General features: G+C 33.2%; 1 long non-coding RNA gene across 1 annotated transcript; it reads right to left on the reverse strand.

The window, feature by feature from the left end:
• Window positions 1-22,164: 22,164 nt before the first annotated feature.
• Window positions 22,165-23,447, reverse strand: LOC130052104 (uncharacterized). Its single transcript, XR_008800466.1, has 2 exons — window positions 23,000-23,447; window positions 22,165-22,809 (listed from the first exon to the last, which is right to left on the reverse strand). It is a non-coding gene; the product is annotated as an uncharacterized LOC130052104 (long non-coding RNA).
• Window positions 23,448-24,681: the final 1,234 nt, after the last annotated feature.

Consider the following 24,681-nt stretch of genomic DNA (forward strand, 5'->3'; position numbering starts at 1 on the left):
ATTATGGTCAAGTGTTTTTTAATCTAAATAAACTGCTCAAGAAATGCAAATATATTAGTCATTCCATAAAAGAAGACATTAATCTAAACTTACCAAAACAGACGTTTCCATTCATTGTCATAATTGTTAAACACAGAGTGATCCACCTCATTGTTAATGCTCAGGTAAAACAATATATTTGACTAATTTTTTAAAATCGTTCATTTTCATACCACATAACCATCTTGTTTATATGTTTTTTCCTGTGTAGTAAATTTCTATATCCATACCTAAATTATATTTTTCAGTCATACATCAAGCTGTAAATTATCATAGAAATGGAAACTGCTAAACACGTCAATGCATATAATAGTTATTGTTTCATTAACTATATATGTATGGCCTTGACCAAGTATATGTATGGAAAGGGCTTATAAAGGCAACGCCTGCTGTTCAATCCGTATATGAGTTATACATAATACAATATTGTTTAAATACTTACACACCCGTTATATTTGTAACTGATCATAACGTGTTACATACAATGTCTACTTCTTTACAACTTGAAACCAGAAATCAAAGTCTAATGTCTAAGGCTTGTTGTACATTTTTTCTACAGTGAGAGAAATACGCCCCGTTATAGATGTTGGAATAATGGCCTGTTTATGTGATATTGGGAAAATGCATCACAGAGTCAAATATCATATGTTTAATATTCTAATATAATTTCATAATATTATTCATCATTCATTATTTCATTGGAAAACATATACGGTACCAATTATGAAGCACCAGATGCACATTTCGACAAATAATGTCTCTTCAGTGATGCTCAAGCCGAATTTTTGAAAATTCGAAACAACAATAAACTTGTAAGAGATAAAAAGAAACCAAGAGTGCCAAAAACTGGAGCCAAATTCATCCAAGGATAAGAGCTATGCATGAGGGAGATAATCCCTAATATAACACTAATAGCATCGTAAACCGTTCCATCCCATTCATATTCATCGGGATGATTGCTCATTGGCCCAGAGATAAGTATGAAAGGTAAAATGATTTTGCGTATGAGTGTGAGTTTGCAGGTATACGGTTGGATGAAGTTCGTGAGTTATCTTGTGAGATTTTGTTTACTTGTTTGTGTGCTATATAAGAACGATTCGTGTCATATCCAGACTAAACCCGATACCACTCTTACTAGGGATAGATAACCGAGATTGTTTTTCCGATAACACTCTTACCCAGACCAAGTGATTATATATTTACGTACAAAATAATTTTCAAAAAACTTTGTTTCACTCCGATTTCCCCCTCTTTTTTTAGGATATTAGAATTGAGATAAAAAAGAAACTATAAAAAGCCAATCACCACTTTGTGTTTTCTAAATACATTGAGACGGTTACAATGTCGTTGAGATGGATGTATGAGTTCCTGACCAATATAGGATAAATCGTAATTCTACGTTGGAGTTTGTGTTCGGTTCTCTTCCCTGTGATGAGTACATTTGCATGTTGCAACTATGTTCTTGTATGATATCTCTATTCAAACAAATAGGTCTACATGTATATGTACTATAGATCTTGTTTCATTTTTGTCCGTTCTGAGCAGATTTGAACCATACTTATTCAGCCTGGTGGGTGTAAACAGTTTATAAACATTAATCGGTACACGCTGTCTTTCGGTCACGTGACTACGGCTGAGTTTTCTGTGTATCCAATATTAAAGACTGCCGCCGACTCAAAGGGAACAGTCATCAATTTAATTTGGTCCAGAATAGTAAAATGTAATCAAAGAAAATGTCAGAAAATGTCAATAAACCGGCCCAGGATGGTGAAATGCAATCAAAGATTGGAAATGTAATGAAGTGAACATCTCGTATCTCAATTGCAATAAAAGAGAACGACCAACGAAAATCAATTCTAATAAAACAAATTGATTTAAGATCAGCAAATGTAAATATAGAACGGTTGCGGATCGTCAAATGTTCATACGGTGAACGATTTAAGATGTTGAATGCAATTTAAGAGATCAACTTATGGTCGTCAAATGTAATAATAAACCGATTCAGATGCATAAAAAATAACGGCGTGAGTACATCTGCACAAAACTGAGCTTTTTCACATGCATATTCGTGAACGGCCTGGGTTTGATAAACATAAAAAAGGAAATAAATAGGGAAGTCATGTGTAGTCACTGACAACTGTCTATGATCCTAAATGTAATCAAAATAGTGCTCTAGGATCTCAAATGTATCAATGTTACCGATCTAGGATCGTCGAATGTAATCAAAGAGAACAATCTCTGTTCTTTATCTCTAGTAAGAAAAGAACGGGCTAAGATCAAAAGACTGGTCTAGAATCTCAAATACAATCAGTGTGCGCAATCTAGAATCATAAAATGTAATGAAAGAGAATGGTGTAGAATCGCAAACGTGATAAAAGAGGACAATCTAAAATCATAAAATGCAATAAAAGAAAACTGTTTAGGATCATGAAATGTAATAAAAGAGAATAGTCTAGGATCTTGCAAGTCGTTGCTTATGAATGTTTTTTGTATATAGGTGAATGCGACTGATGGTATAACTTTAACAATCTACGTGAACGGGTTTTAACTTTAAAGCTATTTGCGTCTATATTACAGCCATGCTAAACCTATATTCTTGGCTTAGAAGTTCAGAAATATATTACCAGGAGCTTACTTTATCTGAGTAATACGGAACAGGGAAGGACAAAACGCAGAAAATGTGCAGCTTTTTAATGACAAAAATGTTTTTACGTGCAAACACCGATTTATTTCACAAATGCACAGCGAAGATAGCCAAATCACAAATTATAAACACAGTCTTAGGAAAACATAGCATTACTAAAATGTGCATTTCATCTTATGTACAGGATTTCCCTCCAGAACATAGATCATGTTTACGATAAAAGATAGGTAACTATAACTGTTCTAATGGAACCCCGGGAGGCGCATTTGATGGTGAAAAATAGTGAAAGAGCCAAATAGACATTAGAATGTACATGGGTTTGAGAAAGGCAGATGGCGGTCACAGCAAAGGTATATCTTTTGAGTTGTAAGTAGTATTACCGACATATGGGGGAGGTAAAAAATGGGGCTGTGGTGTGAGAGAACAATAGAGAGGATAAGAGAAGGATTACCCGGATTATCACCTCCCATATGCACAATAGAAGAGTATTATGGGTCAGAACAAACCCGTGATATAGCGCAGCAGAATTTACTAACAAAATACAATTAAACAATCGAACAAGATTTATTTACAAATAATAATTGAAAGATAATTGTAACACTATGTTGCGCCTGTGAGATACACTATTATTAGGATGATTACGATAGAGTTTAAGACTGATATCACTTAAAAGTCTTAGAAATTCTCTTTTGTTTATTACTTGGATGTCATTAGATGTACAGACAGGAAATGCTTTTCGCACGATAATTACAGAATATGTATGATAGAGACGGATATTTAACGGATTTAGGAATGACACGTCGACACGTCAATAGTTTTAGAAATAAAACTTTATAAATAAAATGCTTAGATTACCTTAAATATCATAGATAAATTAACAAGTTATATATGAATTATACTAGTCAGTCAGAAAATCTCACTTTATTGAGAAAAGCATGTTTTAGAAGTTTTATGTACAGTACATGACGTAATGAGCTGCACCATTACGTCAAGATATAAAAGCCGCGAATCATAGTCCGCGGCGACAGAATTCTGCATTATGTATTCCATTAGAAGTTTGGCACCGACTGCTGCACCGAAGTTGAGGTATTTCCTTTATTTTAGCAAATGCATTAAGTATTAAATTACATAGCAGATTAAAATTATCTAGATAGTACAAGAAAGGGAATTTTAGAGAATTAAAGTATAGTAAATTTATTGAGTACTTAGAAATTCAATATTAATTCTTGACGTGAATTTTGATAGTCGGTGCACTCGGGTTTCTGTCCCTGGGAGACACGCAAGGTCTCCCCAAGTTAGTTAATATCTAACATTTTATAGTTTATGGTTATTATTAAAGTTATTGTTATTTCAACGGATCTAGTTGGATCTAATATAAATTAGGAAACTTAGATAATTTTATAGTTCGGTGCAATGTTGCACCGTCACCGCACATTTCAGGTGCGTTAAATGTAGAATTAATTAATTATATCTTCTGTATGAATGTATACTTGGTAGCGGTAGATTTGCATGGTATGCACATGATCTATCCCTGTTCATTGAATATATAGTCTATGACGGTGTTATAGATTTAGGGTGGTGGACTTTAGTATATTACGCACGGAGTAGTTTTAGAGTCGGTGCACAAGCACCTTGCACCGAGTTACTTAGATATCGTACTTAACTTAATAACGTTCTATATGCATGATATGCTATAGATGTTGGGGGTTGGATTTTACGTATAATTAAATTAGTTCAGGTTGTAATCCTGATGCCATTATAATATGGTAGTATACCAGACTAGTTGCTAGTTGTAGTGTTCGAGAACGACTACACCTGTAGCACCTAACACCGGACACAAAGTTACACAGGACACCTAGTAGCACCGGACACCTAGTAGCACCGGGCACCGATCAACACCGAATTCCGATCAGTGTTTTATTACTAAGACATTTTAGCCGAGCAACTGAACTGTGCCTATACTTGTGTTTTTGATACTATCAAATAAATTATTGTATTAACTATTGTACATTTTCTTCATTGATATAGATAGGTACCTTCGAACCCTATTTTTGTAACGAGCCTCATAGGTACCGGGTAGATACCTTCTTGGTGTCATACCATAGATTATATAATATACAACAAACAGTCGTTACAATTGTAAAACTTACACGTTACCAATTTTGATGCACCAGATGCCCATTTCAACAAATAATGTCACTTCAGTGCTGCTCAACCGAAATTTTTGAAATCCGAAATAACAATAAACTTGTAAGAGCTATTTTTGGGGAAACAGAGTGCCAAAATGTGGAGTCAAATTCGTCTAAGGATAAGAGCAATGCATGAGGGAGATAATCGTTAATTTTGAAATGAATTTCTAAATTTTATCACAGCAATTAAATATACATCCGTATTTTCATGCTAATAACGAAGTACTATAGCAAAATATTAACATTTGGTATTTTGATAAATCCAAACAGAATTTACACACACAAAAATACTAATCCAAAATCGTAGTTCCCAGTGAAAAAATCCAAGTGAATAGAAAAGTGTCTGACCAGAGCTTTTTCATCCTAAGAATTTCAGTGTATATTTAATGGGAATTAAATGGCTACAAGTTGTAGTACAATCTTGAAAGACCCTGATGCAGCCATTACGTAATCTTACAACTAAAAATAGCATGCTCTAGAACAATCCAGGTCACAGGTGTCAATGAAATATAAACATCACTTTCTAGAACTATCTAGCAGCTATACACAACAAGGGGAATGAGTGACCTCCTCCTGACCTTGAGAGGAGGGCATACCCGTCGCCCTGCCCTACTTAAAACAGCATTACCTCTGTTATAGTGGAAGATGCAATGGGGGTTTCAATGATTTCAATATTTGGGTTGCAAACAATGGGGGGATTGAAATTTCAATACGAAAGATCGTTTTTATCTGGGATTTTCCCGTCCCCTTGGGCATTCCATTGATGTATATGTATGGATTATACTGCGAGGAATAACAAAAAGACCGTTTCGGATACTTAACGGTAATCTCTGTTTTTCTGTTCCCCGCGCGGGGTTTTCAGAGATAAATAACACACAATACAACAGACATGGGTTCCTATCTGGGAATTTCATAAAACGTTTACACGGCAGTGATCCCTACATTGTCTATATATATCGTAGTAAAATTCTTTACTCATGTGTGAAAATCTAATGAACGGGATTATGGGGAACGACGTATAGATTTAAATATCACCTGTAATATAAAGATAGGTTTACACATCGACATACAAAGAGGGAATGAAAATCTGTACTAGATTCAATTTTACACTAGTATGTTTATGGATCCCTTAGTATTAGCCAAAACAGTGAAATGGCCTTCATTCTACCGTGTGTAGATGTGTGAGGGAGACCATCTCCTTCAGACATCTACACACGGTAGAATTCATGTGTACATTCCATCAAATGGGAATTTAGAATTCGCTATTGCATGAATGTTTTTACTTATACATGGTTTTAAGTTTTGGTTTTCTCTTCGGTGCAAACGTTTACTGTTATGTTAGCTAGTAAAATACAAGCAATGTTTTGGCGTAGCAAATACAAAGGCGAATGCGTCCTTCCCGCGGTGTTTCCCCGTTTCTACTGAGAGAACGGACTGACGGTTTAAGGTAGCTCATTACACTAATTTGTTATTTAATGGTTCGTTAAAACACCTCTTATGAAGTATGATTTAACCATTGAAAAAGTAAAACAAGCTCTCAAGAATTTTATATGATTTTTTGTGTGATTTATCCCGGAATGATAAAAAGGGTACTTTCTTTGCAAATAAGATACTTTAGGGTCCAAATTTTGCTGTGATTTGATGCATAATATGAATATCTAAGAAAACATGCCTAAACGACTCAGATAGACATTCTGACTCTTTAAATAAAAAACATTTATGAAAATTGAAAACGTTATTTGCTAATATTTTTTCAATATACGGATAAAATCTTCAAACAGCATGTCAATTAAAAAAAGATATATCAGAGAAATTTACTTTAAAACAAAATTCAAATGAAATGGTCAAAATTCAGAAATATTACGAATTTTTAAATTTGAACCAAACCCGATCAGAATTATAAATATGTAGCCAAAGAGAACATTATAATCAGAAAACTACATTTCCTTGATGTATAATGGTTTACAAAGAACCAGAGCCACAAAGTACTAAAATTGGCCCTTTCGCCAAAATAAATGAGACTTTCACAGTTGATGCTCTAGGATGTATAGGTTATAGAACAATTTATTTTACAACTATATCTTTTCTAGTTTTCGTTTTACAGTCGTTTAAACTTTGTGTTGTTTTTCAACAGAAAAACTATATAACGTCATGATGTTGACGTTATGAGAATCACAGTGTATATACACAAAAAATGGACGCATAGGTTAATATATATTTTTGGGGCTTATTCTGGTTGTAAATCACAACGGTTAAAATACTAGGAACTTGTATATTTTCTATTACGATGTTTAAATTTGTGATATTTCCCCCCTCCCCACTACATAACACTTTACAATTTTTCCCCGCTGTATTGGACATAATTGAAAAATCGCGATTAAAAATTAAAGTTCCTTGCAGTGAAAGGATCACAGCAAATAGTATTGTTTTATCGACTATCTCAAAGACGAGTTTATATTTTCAAGTTGTATATATCTATTTGCATCAATTTCCATTAAAATTGATATCAATTGACGATAAAAAAGAGAGACAACTGTATACTTTTGGTTAAACTTGAGTAATATTTGTAACTAATTAGAAAAATGGATTTTTTAAACATCCGCCTCGTAAACAAAAATTTTCAAAATAAAACACGATGGACCTTTTGAATTGTCGGCACCTCTGAAGTCTTAATTTTCTGAGCGAGGTAGACCTTTAAGTCCACGGAGGATCTAAGTGGATATCTGACATATGTGCCTCCTCTGTGCCAACGTGCACCTTTGTGTGATAAAAAAAATACTAAGCGAAATATTAGTGGGTGAAAATTAAAACGTAGAAAACGGCGACTTGTATATATTCATATCATTTAATGATATATATTATTGCAAATTTAAAAGAAAAATCAAGATGGCGTCTGTGAGGTAGTAGGCAGAGATATCGTGAGCGCAAAAGGTTGGTGATACTTAGCTATATAATGATTGTTTGATTGCAAACTACTAGCAGAGTTCTTATTACACCATAGAACAGCAACTGAAGACTGAAGATATTCCATCAGAGTTTTTGGAACATTTTTAAAAAGGAAAACATTGTTCGTTCGTTCTCAAAAGAACCGTGAGTACTGTTTAACGCTTATCCGTGTGTGTTATTTTGTGAACAATTTTATGTAAATATGGCAAATACTAGGAAAGCGTCTGAGAAAACGTCAGAGAAAAATAAACTTGGAAACGACAAATGTGAAAATAATACTCCAACAAGTGAGATGACTTTGGCGTCAATCAAATCAGACTTAAATGAAATAAAAGAAAGCCTACAGAAATCAGTGAAAACGGGAGATCTTGAAGGTATAGTTACAAATATAGTGAAAGGTCTGCTGAAACACGCTGAAGAACAATCAGAAAAACGAGAGACAGTATTGAAACAAAAGATTGACAGACTATCAACGGACGTCGATCGACTGACTATGGAGAATGAAACTCTGCGCGAAAAGCTTTGTGATGCGAATAAGAACACCAGAGACTTGCAGAATGAAATAACAGAAGTTAAGGATTTAGCCACTTTTGCAACCGTCAAAGCCAACTACAACGAACAGTACAGTAGAAAAAAACAACATCAAGATTTACGGCGTACGGGAAGCAAAAGGAGAGAAAATCATTGAAGTCGTGAAGACAACGTTAAAAGAGAAGGGAGGTGTTAATGTAGACGAACGAGACATTGTAGCCGTCCATCGCATCCCAGGTTCAAAACAGAATACCCTGAGGCCCATCATAATGAAGATGAAAAACAATGACAGAAAAGCCCACATTATGCGACATAGATCGTCGGTTAAAAACGCCCCAGGAAAGATCAGAATAGGGGACGATGTAACAAAGGAAAATAGTGAACTCATAAAACGACTAATTGATACAGAAGGTGTGACATCGGCATGGTTTTTCAATGGGTCGGTATATGGAACAGTGAAGGGAAAGCGCGTAAAGTTTGACATTCTGGACGACATTGAATACAAAGTTAGTAAAATCCGGGATTAGAAAATTCGATCATGTGTTCAGACATTAGTTATCCAAATCACATTTCCGGTCATAACATGTTGACGACGTTCCAAACAAAGTGACTCACGTGTCAGTATTTAACTTGATTTTTTCATTTGAACTCTATTTACAGATGATAATCATCAAATTTAGCTCTATGTGTACATATATGTGCCTTTTCTTCTCTCTATTCTTTGTCTTTATCTTTACATGCATGCTTTCAACAACGTTGAGGATTCTGAAGTTATGTTGGGTATCATTTTTTCATAACTCAATGTCTATTCATTATAAATTTCAATGGTTAAAATCATTTCTGTAAACTGTCAAGGTTTGGGTGATATTGCAAAGCGCAAAGACGTTTTTAATTATTTAAGAGCCTTAAATCATAATATCTACTGTTTACAAGATACACATTTCTCATGTGATACTGAAAATGAAGTTAAGAATTTGTGGGGTTACCAATGCTTTTTTAGTTCATATTCTACAAATTCAAGAGGAGTTGCAATTCTAGTAAATAATAATTTTGATTTTAAACCTCTTACTGAAAAGGGTGATGTGGATGGAAACTATTTACTACTTAAAGCATGTATTGAAGGTCATGAAGTGTTGATATGTAATGTTTATGGTCCAAATAATGACAAACCGCCTTTTTTTTGATAATGTACAAAAATGCATTGATGATATGCAGTGTTCTAATATTATTTGGTGTGGTGATTTTAATCTTGTCTTGTCTTAAACCCAGATTTAGATTATTACAATTATAAAAGTACTAATAACCCAAAGGCAAGGGACAAGGTCTTGGAGTTAATGGAAAGTAATGGTTATATTGATCCTTTTAGGCAGCTACACGAAAATACTCGTAGATACTCGTGGAGGAAAAAAACACATTAAAACAAAGTCGTTTAGATTTCTTAATATCTGAGACACTTTTGTCTGGTTTAGAAAAATGTAATATAGAGTCTAGTTATAGATCAGACCATTCTATGATATCCTTGTCCATTGCTTTCAATAACTTCAAGAAAGGTAGAGGATTATGGAAGTTCAACAATTCTTTATTATATGATGAAAATTATTTAGATTGTATTAGAGGTGTTATTTAGAAGTTAAGAAGCAATATGCAGCTCCTGTATATAATTTTGGTAACATACACAATATCCCTGATGCAGACATTTCCTTCACTATTAATGATCAACTGTTTTTAGAAACCTTATTATTAGAAATAAGGGGTAAAACAATTTCTTATGCTTCATATATTAAAAAAAAAAGAAAGAAAGGAGGAAAAGGAATTAATTGAAAATATCAAAACATTGGAAGAAAATGTTTGTGACAGTAATATTGATGAACTGTCTAGTAAAAAACAAGATCTAGAAAACACAAGTTACAAGTTACAATTATGTAAGAAGTAGAGCCAAATGGGTTGAAGAAGGCGAAAAACCATCAAAATATTTTTGTGCTTTGGAACCCAGAAATTTTACGAGCAAAATAATCCCTAGATTGGAGAATAATGAAGGGAGGGTAATATATGAACAATCTGAAATCTTAAGGGAAACAAAAACTTTTTATGAACAATTATACAAGAAAACTGAAGTAAATAATAGTTTTGATTTTAACAATGAGCCAAGCTTTAGAGATATACCGAAACTTTCTAATAAAGAATCAGAATCAATAGAAGGGGAAATTACTATTGAAGAAGCCTCCAATACTCTTTACAAAATGAAATCTAATAAATCCCCAGGATCTGATGGTTTTTCTGCCGAATTCTTCAAAATGTTTTGGAAATATATTGGTATTTTTGTTGTAAGGTCTATCTATTATGGATATAGAAGTAGTATTTTGTCAGTTACACAAAGACATGGTATCATTACATCGCTACCGAAAGGTGACAAGCCAAGACAATATTTGAAGAACTGGAGGCCTATCACCCTGTTGAATACTGTTTATAAAATTGCATCAGGTACAGTGGTTAGTAGAGTAAAACGGTATCTAGATAAAATAATCAACCCTGATCAAACAGGTTTTATTCCCAACAGGTATATTGGAGAAAATACAAGGCTTATCTATGATATTATGCATTACACTGAGGAAGAAAATATACCTGGTTTATTATTACTTATCGATTTTGAAAAAGCTTTTGATACAGTGTCTTGGGAATTTATTCAAAAAGCACTAACTTTCTTTAACTTTGGCAACTCTATTCGGAACTGGGTATCATTATTTTGTACCGATATTACATCTGCAGTAAATCAAGGTGGTAATCTCTCTGAAAAAATCAATATTCAGAGAGGGTGTAGACAAGGTGACCCTTTGTCACCGTGTATTTTTTTAATTTGTGCAGAAATATTAGCTATTCAGATTAGATTAAACAAAAGTATTACAGGTATTACTGTAAACAATGTAGAAAAGAAGATTTCTCAGTTGGCTGATGACACTTCACTTATTCTTGATGGCAGTAAAGAATCTCTCTTAGAAACATTGGAGACACTGCAACAATTTTCAGAAATGTCTGGACTTTATATTACTTTTGACAAAACCCATATAGTATGGATTGGATCCAAAAGATTTAGTAATGAAATTTTACTGCCTAACTGCAAGCTTAAGTGGGGTACTACAAGATTTAAACTACTAGGAATACATTTTGATGTGGATCTAAAGAAAATGATGCAATTAAACTATGAACCAAAATGTGTACAGATTAAATCTTTGCTTAAACATTGGGAACAAAGATTTTTGACTCCCATTGGAAAAATCACAGTTATTAAAACATTGGCTTTGCCCTTATTAAACCATATATTGATGTCAATCCCAATTCCCTCTAAGTTATATTGTAAAAATTTAGAAAAAATATTTTTTCTTTCATATGGAATAATTCAACTCACAGAGTAAAAAAAGAAGCAATAGTTAAAAAATATGAAGATGGAGGATTGAAAATGGGTAAATCTAATGTCTTTTATAGCTTCTATGAAATTATTTTGGGTAAGACATCTTATTTTTTCCAGCAGAGGTATGGGAATGTTTATTCCCAATTTTGAGTTGAACAAATTCATTAACTGTGGGGTTGAATACATCGCCATTCTTTTAAAAACACTGAAAAATAAATTTTGGATTGATGTATTCAAGTCGTACATTACATTACATAGTCTTATTGATGAGTCCACTGTTGCTGCTGATTCACCTTTATTTTATAACCCACAGATTCATATTGGTGGAAAACCATTTTTAATAAATAAATGTTTGACAGCAACATCAGACTGATTACTGATATTATTAATGAAGATGGTTCACTTTTTAGTTTTAAACATTTTTGTGATATTTATACAAACATTGGGATAATTTTTTTAGAATACAACAGCATTATCCATGCAGTAAGAGCAAGGATAAAAAACTCAGACCCTGGAAAAAACATCATGAAGCTCACAAGTCCATTAATTATGACAAATACTTACACAATTTTGAAATGTTACAAATCAATTTTTTTATGAAATTCTTAATAAAAATAACTCGGTCTCAGCTGGCAAAAAGAAATGGAGTGAGCTTTTACACTCAAAGTCAATAAAAGCGTGCAATCGATGTCGCCGGCACTTTATTAGAAAATAAGCTATACCAAATCATATATTTTGTGTGCTATACATTCATGGACCCATAGCCTCCCTAGGTATGGTATACTTTTTATTTCCCCTTTACTTATAAACTTGGTAGGAAGCGTAGATACCCTAATTTTGTAACGTACGTGACTGTCGCCGACTCAATTTTTAAAATTGAACAAGCAAATATAAAAATCTGAGAGCGTGTTTTTAAATTTTCTTTGCGTTAATATCATTTGTATTTCCTAAATTTTCATTCAATAAAAGTTAAACAACTTTTGCGTATGATTTTAAGCAGAGGTGTATATATTACTCCATGTCGCCAGATTATATTTTGTGATAATAGGGTCAATTAAACACCCAATGTATGGAGAAAGATTTCGCATTATCTTTATGTTTTTGATCTATTTTGGCGCTAAAATATTCAAAAACTGTGGCAAAATATTCATCAAGCGATATTTGAATGTGGCATTGAGAAGAAGTCATCATATTCTCAAAATTTTGCATTCTGATTTTAGAAATGTAACATACGATACAATAAACTTTTTAAGAAAACGTATTTGCAGAGCAAATGTTACCCCTTTTATGAAAATCTCGTAGTGTACAGAGAATGAAAATATAAACATTTCTTTTGCAGAAGTCATTGGTTGGTCTGAAATTTGACAAACGTGTCAAGATGTAACATTTGTGATGTAACATTCGTTACCGAGAAATTAATTAAAGGGAATGATAGAACAATTTCCGGCGTATTTTTGCTCTTTCTATGCATGGTGTTGTATACGACATGAACGTCTACTATGAACATTTGAGTTTGAAAGTCAATACGTGTTAAACTTTGAGAATTAGGATTAATTTTCTCTTACGGTAAGTACTGTTACAACAACTGCAATGTTTGATATACAATATTGATTAAGCAGATGGAATGTTTTGGTCTGAATTTGTTCTTCTGATATCAAAGAATGTATATCGTATTCCAAATTTCTCGAAATTCTTCTGGTGTAAGAATTACATTGAGTAGAATGCTGGTAACATACGTTACTCAAAGTAACGTATGCTACTTAATGAAATGCTTGATTAGACATCAAATATTGAACTACATATTGACAAAATATAATCATTAATGATATGTTTGTTGAATATCAACTATGTTATGAAGAAACAAATGTGTTATTGTTCCCGTATTCACTAGCATATACAGATATCCTCTGCAAGAAATACAGGCCATGTTTTCCTCTGCTACTGTCCTATTTATGATACATGTAACTATGCAACTCTACATTTATCAATTTGCTAGAATTCAGCATCTTTTCATAATATATCTTAGAAATGAAGGGACTAATCTCTGATGATTGTTCTATGCAATCTTATAGAGAAATCATTCAAAAATATTTTATCTGAGTGTAACATATGTTACCAGAAATTCCGTTACGTAATATTATTCTACTTGTTTTTAATTTTTTATTTATTTATTTCAGAAATGGCGCTTGCGAGAGTAGAAGTACAGAATAACTACCATGAAAAAAATGTATTAAAACATAACCATGAAAAAAATGTTTTAGAAATAATATTATATCCTCCCCTTGTGGCAATACTGAAAAGGTAGAATGTCTGTATAGACGGTGAAAATAAAGGTTTAATTACCGGTCAAAGGCTACCATAATGATACATGTAAGTTTTGTCTCTCAAAATACTTATAAGCAACTGGTCATTTGAGTAATTTTGTATGACCTTTGACCTTGTGACTTGGAATCCAATGGGGGTCATCTATTCATAAGGGGCACCAGTGTTTCAAGTTTGATGTCTATCAAGGAAAGATTTCTCAACGGACAATAGCGTATGTCCAGAGTAGTTTAACCGTTGTCCTTTTGACCTCAAAATTAATAGGGGACATCTATGTCTTAAGGTTCACGTTAAATATTCATTCATAACGCCGCGTGGTGGATTATACTGACAGTTTCTATGGAAAAGTATTCCAAAATAAGCAACAAAAACATAAGATTCGGTATACATTTAATCAAAATGTTGGGAAATTAAACATTTTCTTTATATTATTATTGTAAACAGATTGTTAGAAATGGGTACATATGATTCTTTCCATTTTTTGAATAGAAATGATGTGTTTATAGTAATGAAAGGAAAAATAAGAAACATACGTTACTTTCATTGTTTATTATAACAAAGAGCAATCCAGGTTTCAAAATATGTGTCTGTTATTTCTATAAGAATCATTGGCATTTATATAGCGAAACATCAATCTATCACTTTTGTTTTAATCGCACATTTATTGCAAATTAATAAATTCAGAAGAAAAGACACATTTGGTAAAAATTTTTGCTTGTCTACGTTATATTTCTATTAAAATTGGTATTTCCATTGAATTAAGTGATGTCGTTATGATTTTGCAACATCAATCGTAAAGAATAACTGATGGTGACATCGTTTTGGCATAATATTTTCATGGATGTACTGTTATGTAAGTGTTGAAACATACGTTACATAATTATAGCGCTACTTCATTTACATACAAAAAAGCTATCGTTCTATATCTATTGCTAGTCTTTTGTTTTCATGTTTCATACATATTGAACTGTTCGAGAATATTTGTTAATCAATTTTATTTTTTGCCATTTCAAAGATATTGAAAGTGATATCTAGTCGCTTATTTTGCGCTCTTAAAATCTTATTGCTGACTTTTACAGCAGATAATTTCTTGTTGTGTTGATTAAATATTTTCTTTGAAAACCTGTATTTATTGTCTTTCGCAAATTAGAAAAATATATGCTCAGTCAATTCCAATACAAGTTATGGAATAATACATGGAAAATTAATGTTTATCTTACATATTATCATGTCAAGGACTCAGTAACGAAGGTTACATGTGAGAAAAATCTCGAAAAATATACCATACTTTGACCGACTGTAAAAAAAAATCTGTCATACTTAACTTGAAACAATTTGAGGTGAGTGTTCAACAGATATTTACCATTAATAAACGCATGTTACCATATATATTTTGAATGGTCGATAAACTATGATTTTGAAACCCTCAATTGCACGCTTTTATTGACTTTGGGTGTTTAGATGTAGACGACAGGGAATGGAAAATAATCCACAAAATACCCGAAGAGTGACAAAAGACTGTAAGCTCCACTGGTTTCAGTACAGAATTATAAACAAAATTTTAGCAACAAATTCATTATTGTTCAAAATAAAAAGAATAGATTCTAAATATTGCAATTTATGTCACTCTGAAGAGGAAACAATAGAACATATTTTATGGGAATGTAATTGTTTACAATTATTTCTTGTAGAATTCAAACAATTTTTAGAAGACAAGACTGAGCGACAGATTACAATTACAAAGAAATCCTTTATTTTAGCTTGTATTGAAAATAATAGTGATATACAAAACATTATTATTTTATTTCTGAAGTATTATGTCTATACTGCAAGATGCACTAAGAAACCTTTAAACTTGCCCGATACAATATCACAAATGAAATTATTTTATGAAACACACAAATATATAGCATATAAGAACGGTGAAAAGAAAAAATTTGATACTCAATGGAACAGATGGAACTTAATATTTACTAAAAACATGCATCTCTCTTTTTCTCTCTTTCTCACTATCTCTCTCCATGCACATAATGATAATTATATATGACTTGTTGTATTCATGTACTTTATTATGTGTACAAAAACCAATAAAAAAAATTAAAATAGTAATTTAATTTTTGAAAAAATGTACCTTCATTGTCTATCTTTAAAGAATTATCATACTGATTTGATAACTTACTTAAATTGTTTACATGTTGGAGTTTGCTATTCGAAACAATTCATCTTTTAAAATTAGCTTGTGTATAGCTTCCTGAATACACGGGGTGTTACCTGTGTTACCTGTACGTTTTCGTAAGATAAATCATAAGTTCAATTATTTTTCTTGTGCATGTTATTCAAAATATTGATAAAAAAAATTAATGAATCAAACATGTTAAAGCACGATAAAATTTTGTAATTGAGGACGTCAGCCATTGAAAAATTAGGCAGAAAATTCTTAATTGTAATCATGATGAAATAAAGTAAACTATCTACAGATAGTCTGTTCTTTACTGCCACAAATGTCCCACGTAAGGCTGTCTTTCAAGGTTTGGATACCATGCTCGGACTTTACGAATAACACAGTCAGGTATGATGTCTCTCTTGTATCCGTGCGTCTGTCAAACATACAGATTCCTACGAGAATCCCTTCGTACTGCGGCGGATTTTCTGGCGATATAACGATCATCGTCCCACACCCCACGATGACTCAACATAGTCCAGAATTTCTTATAAAGTTTTTTTCTGTTAGATTTATTTTTTCTGGACGGCACATCGGGATTTTCTGGCCACCAAAGTTGTCTGTGCGACTCGTTCATAACGCACGGCCTACACCAACAGTCGGGACATTCAGCTCTTCCGGCATTTCCCTCAATAGCTGGTCCAGGCGAAGAGGGTACTTCCTCAGATATAACTTCTTCCTCAGCATCCCAATCCCAACCATTGTATGCCAAAAGGGCCCTTACAGCGGATAATTTCTCTTCTGATAGAGTTGCGGTTACCTTTGTTGCCATGTTTCGTCGTAAAACGACGCTGATAAAATTTCAACTGAATATAAACGGAATTTTAATGACGTATTTACTCATAATTAAAATTTTGATAATAATATATAAACACGATATTTCCAATGAGAGTCGGTACAGTCTCTCGAGCATAAAATCCATGTCCATGTAAATTATGTTCTAACCATCCATAATTTTCTATCGCACCTCTTCCTAAACGCAACCCATCATAATTTATTATAATTGATGTAATTATATGTAAGATTTTCTACTCAATACATTATATTTTTTTACTATAGCTGTAATACAAAGCCATAATTTTCTTATCAAAACGTTCTCTATTGAGCTGGCATACTACGCGGTAAACATCAAAAGATTTCACGGACACCTCGATCGAGAGACGAGGTGGACAATGTATACACACGGATTAGTAACTAAATGTCCATCAATTTCTAGCATCCAATCTGAAGCTACATTTCTCCTGATTGACAGGGGTTTACAGACCAGGTAAAATTGAAGGCGGTGCTTATTTCCTCGGTCCTTAACTTATGACGTTCGTTACATGTATTAATTTTTCACGTTTATATGTTTGAAGCAGATAAATTGTTTTTAAAACCCCCAGAAATAGAGTGGACAGTGTCGCTAAATGGATTTTAATTATCTCTATGTAGAAACCTCAACATGTTTGTAAATCGGGATTATTTCTTGCATATAGATATATCAAGATATTGATATATATCCGTGTGCAGTCTTCCCTGCAGACGTTCACACCTTTATGAAACGCCCAAATTCTCGACATCTCATACAAAAACACCTGTACGTGTTAGTCGGCACATAGTTTCACAGCACGAGCAGCACAAGTTCACCAAATAATAGAAGGATCATTTGACTTTGAAAATGAACAAACGATTATCACATGTTATAAATTGGCAATTATTTCAATTTGATAAATAGCATGAATTATACCAGCTCAAAGAAATGTGGACCATAAAATGACAAATAAAAGCATTGGGTTTTGGGTCTATTCTGCTCTTCATGGACTGAATACATTTTGCTACATGTATCGAAGATGGAAAAATGATTTTAAAAATGCCTAGATTGTCCGCTTGCATAAACATATACACTGCATTACGGTGGTAAAAAAAAAATCTAGTAAATCCAATGAAGTTGTAGTAATATAGATTATATATTTATTTTATTTTTGACTGAGAGGGCGTTAGATAGCTAGGCACGTAACATCGGTTTAAAAAGAGAGGGGGCAGTCCTAACTCGAGCCAGCCGAATAATTTAACACGGAAAAAAGGGAAATTAAATATATCAGAATGAAGTGGAATGGGTAATTAATAAGAAGAATATTAAACTTCCCGTACCTGTATACAATTACTGATGTTCTCTCTCTCTTTCTCTCTCTCTCTCTCTCTCTCTCTCTCTCTCTCACGATCACGAAGTTATAGATTCAGTACTGTTGTATAGCGTGTATGAATAGAAGCAACTAAAATGCAAATCGTCAAATCATTTTGTCTATATATTTTTTTGTGTAAACTACAGTTGTATTTGACACCGAGATTTCAAAACATCCTTACAGTAGACTTGGATGGGTCGATGTGGTGATCTATCAACTGCACACTTAAAGAAATTAAATTCGGGAGGGGGATTGGGACAGTTTGAGTGGATGAAGACCACCACCCATCACCGCCATCACACACATGTACACAATTTAAGGTTTTAAAGATTGGGCAATTTAAGCACAATTTCCTGTTGCTATTGTAGGCTGGATTATTAAATTAAGATATATTTATTGGCACAACACATGTCCAGTTTATTGATTGGCAAAACATATATAATATAGCATTCAGTCCGTCTGTCATAATTTAATTTTACTTCTATCACGTAATTTGATTTGTTGAGCACACTGAAAAAAAATACTTGTTTATATTGTATAAATGTAACTTGGTATGGGGACACACCTCCTTGACAACCAAGACGACACTACTTTTCCTTTTCTAATTTTACATTGGACAATGGAACACTGATACGTTGATAGGCCTTCGAACTAGGCCTATGAAATAGAAAATCAACGAAATTAAACATGCACAATAAATACTGTATTGTCTTAACCCAACCCCCCCCCCCCCCCCAAACAAAAAACAAAACAAACCCACAAAAAACACAGTCTTAACATGAAAATAAAAAATAAAAAATTCTTGACACGTACAACGATATCATATGTGAAATAACCCCCCCCCCCCCCCCCCAAAAATCAAACCCCGGTATATCGAGTATTTCCATGTGGGGGTTACTTGATCCGCCTATCGAAGCATAAAATGCGTCATGAATGTCTTACAACAGATGACGTCATGTCTCATCGATAACATGTGGATCGCTTATCTATATGAAATAGGGTCTGTAAGTCTCGTCATGTGATTGCTGAGATATAGCGAGATTATTAACTTCCGGGTACATCAACATCTCAGATTGCACAGTGTAGAGAGTGGTATACATAGATATAGCGTTATCAATCGATTGTGTGGAGGTTTTAACGAGATAAACATGGGAATTGAAGCAATAGTGGAGTCGTCGAGGATTCTTTGCTTCGTGTTTGACGAATTACGTGTAATAACCGCCAGTGTACAAGCATCGACGAGTGTACGTCTTGCAAATAAAGAGCAGGTTGGTAAAAGCGTAATCTATCAGCTAGAGAGATGTACGATACGTTTTTATATTCTCAAATCATTCCAATTGAAAATATATTAATACTTGGAAATAAAAACGGATTATGCATAAAACTTGCTTTGTGTTTATACGAATGTACTGGGGAGATCGGAAGGGGGGGGGACGATATTACATGTACGTACCTGCAGTGTACAGTTGTATACATATTCAATAAACAAAGCGCATTAAATGTGCCTATCTATATCAGTTACATCACAGATGGGTTAAGATTGTTTAATATTTGAAAATTATTTTATATATATACCTTGAATCTGAGGATAAAGGTGTTGTGCATTGTGCAGTCATCATTAATGTGGATGTCTGATGCCAGTATGCCCATAGTGGGGCAGTATAAGTGTCGATATTCATATGGCAGCAAATTTTCAAAGGCAGGTCCACAATTTAAAGATAAAAATAATGTCAATACATGTTTGGATCTATATCTATTATGATTATAATAATTATAAGTTTATATGTTGTAAACTTTCTTTCTTTTTAGAAATTTCTTTCTTTATAAACTGTCTTGCTGTTATGTCCCCTGGGCCCAAATTGGAATAAACTTATCTTATCTATACCCAAAGCAGGGTTCCAACTTCGACTAAATACCTTAGGGGCCAAGTGGGCCCCTGAATAAGAAATCCTGTTAGCCCACATGAAATTTTAGTAGCCCAAACATATCATGAAATTGAATAACATGGGGATTTTTTTACAAGAAAAAAGAAACATCAGGTCACATTGCAATTTATTTAAAAAAATAAAATATCTATTCAATATTTAAATTCTGTTTCCTTCGCTGTAATTCTTTTCCACTCTCATTTCGTCAGCCTAGCAAAAATATTTGAGTTAATGGACTTTATGATCTTCGCGGCGTCTGACTTTAACACATGTTTCTTCAGACTTTTTATGTGATTTCAAAATTCCTCAGCTTTACGATGCTGTCAAGTTCATAACTTGGGAAAGCTGTCACAACGATTGGACCTTTCGTGTCATCTTTTGTACACACAGCACGTCATCCCCTTTTCGCCGTCATCGAACCATATTCTCCCCTTCTTTCCACTTTGGTAAAAGCAGACGTTTTCTTTTCGTTTGAAGTGACCCTTGCGTTGTTCAACTTCTGGTTTAAATACATTTTGGAAGATTTGATACCCTAGGAATGTCTCGCCAAGTGGCAAAACCTCAACCGGAAATTGAACTTCAATTATAATACGACTCGGATCGGTCGGAAAGAAAAATGTTGATCGGACAATTACGGTCGCCAAGTGGGCGACGAGAACGGAAATTTTGGGTGCCCACAAGCAAAGTTTAGTCGCCAATGCGAGTGGGCGAGCGGTAATTTGGAACTCTGCGGCCAAAGTAAGTAATCAATGGGTTCGAACTGTGAAGATAAAAATTTTACATGTAGAATATTGGAAATTTTCAGATATAAGAAGGCAAATAAAACTGTTCAATGTAAAATATGCCAGTAGTTGGATAAAACATCCAAAGTCGGCACAGTCAAAGGTCACAACAACAATGGAGGAATTAACTTAGGCTTCATTGTGATATTGAACTGCTAATGTTCTTTATAAACTTTACTTGCATCAAGTTTTGAATACTGCAGTACATCTATGTCAAAAGAAATATGCATATTACAGTATAATACTTTCACCACTAATCAGAGCACTTGTAAATCATGTATATTTTATCAATACATGTAATGACATTTGCCATTTAAAATGTGATGCAAGGGATGGTTCGCTGCACATCAAAACAAAATATGAATATTGGCATCAGATTCAAGGACAACAACACCTGAAAGACACCCAGTGCTGTGATTTGTTAGTGTGGATTCCTAGTGACACTCAAATACATTGACAAAGATGTATTATGGTCAACTTTTTAAGTGTGATAGAGTTTAATCATAATAATAAAGTATTTTTGCAGTCTAAAACACACACACATAACCACATGTACATATACTTTATTATGATATCAGTGGTGTATCTATCAAAGTTATGTAATTACATGTATATTTATTGAATAAACATTATAGACAGAGATTTCTTATTTTAGATAAACCAAAATATGTATAAACACAGTGTCCAGCTTTACAAAAATCATTAAATTACATGCATTTACTAAAAACAATGGATTTTACTTCTTTTTTTAATAATGCAGATTTGAAAACCTTCAGAAGGAGAACAAAAAGCTTTATGTTTGATTGTATATTGTTTAACGTCCCTCTCGAGAATATTTCATTCTGATGGAGACGTTCCAAAAGGCTTCATATGAATATAAAAGGCTTTATATTTATATAAATATGTAGAAAAGTTATATTGCATATATATGGTATTCATTACTTTTAACTTCAAAAATTCAATGTGGCAGGTATGTGCAGATTTAAGGTATATATATATATATATATATATATATATATATATATATATATATATATATACATGCAATTAATTTAATAAGTTTGTAGGATTTATCTGCAATCTCCTTCAAAAGGGGAACCTACAAAATCACATGGGCCACACAAAGCTGAAATATTTTGTCAGATCAATATCTATACTATGATCGAATATGGCTAAGGAATTTTTAAAAAAAAATTATTCTCTCATTTTCCCATTCAACATGGATTCTGCATCTGGAAATTTTATAGCAAAGTTGTGCATCCTCTTTTGAGAAGTGGGATTTATTTGTAAGAAAGAATGGGATATTAAGTGTCATGTCATTTGGAAGTTTGTCAAATATACAAAATCCTTTGTCCGCCAGGAATATATCACCAACTTGCAAGTTTTCTCAAATGCCACAAAGGTTCACAATTGCCAAATCAGATTTGTATCCAGCATACAGATTGGAAATGAGCTGCATTAGGTGTAATACACATAAAAGTCTTTCCTTTGTGGCGACTCTTGTAATTACTGTAAGCGAAAGACTGGCTATTCATATCAATTTGGTCATATTAGGTCACTTCTGTTGCATCCATTGCAATCTTCAATTCTTCTGACTTTGATATTTCAGTTGAATGGACACTCCCAACAGTGTTCATGATCCCTTCAAACAAAATTTCATGAATATATGAAAAATATCCACAGAAAATGGTGTATACAGCAATATTTATACCCCCCAAAAATGACTAGGTGATTGAATATTGTGAAATCTGCGTTGACCTGTGAAATTGATAACTAGTCAGTGTATAGAAAGTGCATTGTTAATTTTTCCTTAACGAACCGCTAAAACATACATTTTCAGGGTCTTTAAATTATGATGTTTCCAATTGTTATGGATGGTTTCCTTTAATTAAGCAGGTATATTTCTCACTGCAAGTTTTCAACATCCTAGTCTTCAAGGGAAGATGTAAGAACAAAAACAATACCATTATAGAATTTGGTGTGCATATAAATTTAGATAACACTGAAATGAGAATGAAGAAAATACAGAAAACCACCTGACACTAAACTTAACAACCGCTGTAACTTCCTGGTTTGATGTACTAATATCTGGTATTGACAATACTTGTATCGTACACTGTACATTTTTAAATGTTGAGGGTTTGATGCTGTATACTCGTGGTCATGTAGATGCACTCCATTGTTGTCTGGTACAGATATATTGGTAGCAGTATCAACTTCGGTTCCTACATGTACGTTTGAAGCAGATGCTTCTGCTTCAGCAGGTTTCGTAACTTTGTGTCTATGAAAAAAGTAATATACCATAAGTTGCTGTTTTTATTGACTAAACGTGGCTCACTACACAACAAATTTTCAAAAAAATTATCAATAGTGTAAAAACTATTAGATGTGTACTGTACCTTTGACAAGTTTCGAAAAATTTCTCTCCCTAATGCAACCTTGTTTTTTCGAAACATGCATAGCTGCCATTATTTTGTTGGTCATGCATCTACAAACAAATACTAAACAAAATCAGTATGGAGTGAATTGAAACATGATCAAGAACACTGAAAATGAAACAATGTGAAGGTCATTTTAATTCTATAAAACACGCCAAACAATACAACGCTGAAGAAACAATTTGAATAACTGTACTGCACAACTCTGCTTAGTACCGTAAATTTGAAAAAAAAATTCCGTAGATTTATTTTTTGCAAAACTGGGGCAGGTATATTTTTTTAGGTACCGTTTGCAATTTAGTTTTGTAATTAAAGAAAAATACAGATCTTAATTTTACGACATATATTTTTGTAAATTCCATACACCCACAAAATTATCAAACATTTATCTACTGCACAACATAGGATCATTCTCCATTGTCCACCATTGCCTTGAATAAAACCGCTAAATCACGAATTGTCTAGAGTAAGTATTCTGGAAATTGTTCATACTCAATGATATATGATCGATTGCAAATTATTTGTGAATGCAATGTAAACTTGAACCTATATATATATATATATATATATATATATATATATATATATATTGTAATTTTTGTGTGGATTTTTCCTAAATGAGAAAATGAACAACCGCAGAAAATACCTGTTATACGGCGCGCGCGCACACACACACCCTCACACACACACACACACACACACACACACACACACACACACACACACACACACACACACACACACACACACACACACACACACACACACACACATACGTGCATAATGCCGAAACTCACTACACAAGACTTTACACCTGAAACTCACTACACTATGTTCTAGTTATGCTAACCAGAATATAAATTCATTTTCACGTAATGTGGGACATCTGTATATTGTTTTGATACTTGAAATATAGAAAAGCCCTCTCTAAAAATATTGAATTTACACCGGATACCTACGACACGGTGTCACATGACTCATGTGAACACACACGGGAAACTCACTACAGAGTGTTTAAATGTGATATATTACCCGAAAGTCACTACATTTAGTCTGGCGATTGATTGAGAGCACAG

Source organism: Ostrea edulis, chromosome 2 (assembly GCF_947568905.1).
Source record: "Ostrea edulis chromosome 2, xbOstEdul1.1, whole genome shotgun sequence".
Classification (NCBI taxonomy): Eukaryota; Metazoa; Mollusca; class Bivalvia; order Ostreida; family Ostreidae; genus Ostrea; species Ostrea edulis.